This window comes from Apaloderma vittatum, unplaced genomic scaffold, assembly GCF_000703405.1.
Source record: "Apaloderma vittatum isolate BGI_N311 unplaced genomic scaffold, ASM70340v1 scaffold5830, whole genome shotgun sequence".
In the NCBI taxonomy this organism is placed as follows: Eukaryota; Metazoa; Chordata; class Aves; order Trogoniformes; family Trogonidae; genus Apaloderma; species Apaloderma vittatum.
The window spans coordinates 52,438-54,478 of NW_009693903.1; positions in this window are offsets into that span (position 1 = coordinate 52,438).

Consider the following 2,041-nt stretch of genomic DNA (forward strand, 5'->3'; position numbering starts at 1 on the left):
TGTGTTCTTGCTCTCCTCAAGGCAGTGGCTCCTTGCTCTTGGCATTGAGTGCATGGCTTCTGTGGAAGCATCAAGGCTACGGGGCTGGGGTCTGTGGTGGAGGAGCTGGGATGAGGGTGGTGGCGATGGCCATGCAATGCCCAGGGCGGCCACTTGCTGCCACACGGGATGTCCCAGGTCTTTGCAGGGCAGAGGGTGTGTATTAGACTAGAGCAGCTTCAGGGTTCGCCTCTCCATGCAGGAGAGCGTGGAGGTGACTGGTGAGACCCTGCTCGGGGTTGCTGCTGGGAGGTGTCTCTGGGGACACATGAGCAGGGAGAGCCCTGCAAAAATCACCCCCGAACTGTGGAGCCCGCAGGGAAAACCAGCACATTGTGAGAGACCTTGAGAGCCCGCGGGGAGCAGATCATTACAAGGTTTCTCTGGCTGCATAAAATTTTCATGATGTTTCTCAGTTTCCCTGTGTCAAGTCTTGGTGTAAATCCTGCCCTATTTGTGGAGGTTACCAGGCCAACTCACTTCATATTGATCTTTCTCTCTGCATTACCATCAGCAGTAACTAAAAACAATCAAGGAACGGCTGCATGCAAGCCTGCATTCAGGCAGACATAAATACAAATATCCTTTCTGTTCTGCAGGCTGAATTCAATCAAACAAATTGGTTTTGGGGTGGAAGTTAGCCCTGTTCCTGCTTAAAGTCACATTTTTCCAGCAGAAGACATAGAAATGTCAGGCTCCAGGACCATACGCGTCTCTGCCTTTACACCAAGAAAAGCAATCAGGCTCCAATCAAAACGTGTCCCCTGTTATCTTGACAGTTGCTGACGATGATGGATGGAGACAGGTTTAGAAGATCAAACACAAGACAATCTGTACTGCATTTCAAACCACCTTAGGCTTTTAAGTGCCAATATGACATCTGGTGGACTCAACAACACAAACCGCGCTCCAAAACACTGCCACTGTCCCCATCAACCCTTAGTTGCCATTGGTATAAATTGATAGTTTTCTCCAAGATATTACAACTTATTATTGTGCATGTGCAATTTTTGTATCTTGCTCTGTTAAGGATATGCCGTTGAGGGAAATTATAACTGTATGGTTTTCTTTTTTTTTCTTCTTTAACCACCAGTGGCTTTCTATTTTTTATCTTTTCTGCCTGGAGGAGTTTTAGAACAAAGTAACTTTTAAAATCACAGTATTTCTTTAATGCAATGTCTGGAGATAAGTTTATTGTGCTTTCACAGGAATATAAGTAAACACATTTCTTAAATATATTCCCATCTACAAAAAAAAATAATTAAAAAGTCCTGCTGTGGCTTTAGGCAAGCAGAATGCTGCTGGAGACTGTCAGAGCACCAGAGTGTACCACAGGCAAGACTGGTACGGGTTGGTGGGATGGTACAATCTCTTTTCATACTTTATTTTATTTTTTTAATGCCTTCAGGACAAGAGAATACGGGGAGGGCTGCGGGACCTGGGAGTTAACGCTGAGCTGCGAGGGGATGCTGTTCTGTTGTACCTTGGGTCACAATGTGGGTTGCACAGCAAGTGACACTGGAGGGCAATCATGAGCAAATGGGCTCCGATTGTGCTCAGGGGAGCGGGGAACCCTCCCCTCCCATCCGCAGCGAGCTCGGTGCACAATGGAGTTATTTGATTTCGTACTGCATGACCGCTGGAGAATGCATGATTTGCTCTGATGACTTGAGGCAAAGCAGGTTGCTTTTTCACGTCTTTGACATCATTTTCCAAGGCTGCCGACATCACTGGCTGCCTTGAGGGCTGGCGAGGGTCAGAGCTGAGAACTGGGGGACCAGCCGTGCCCCGGCTGCGGCTCATGGGAGCGGTGGGATGCTGCCCTGGGTCACGCTGCAGCCGAGGTGGGAGGAGAGGGGCACGGGGTGGACGTGGTACCCCCGAGAGCAGCGCAGAGCCAAGCAAAGTGTCAGGGTGTCACTTCTCGGAGTCATGCTGGCCCTGTGCAAGGCAGATACCTTAATGAAGCCTTAACGAACCGTTGCTTCCGTGCGCTTCTCCC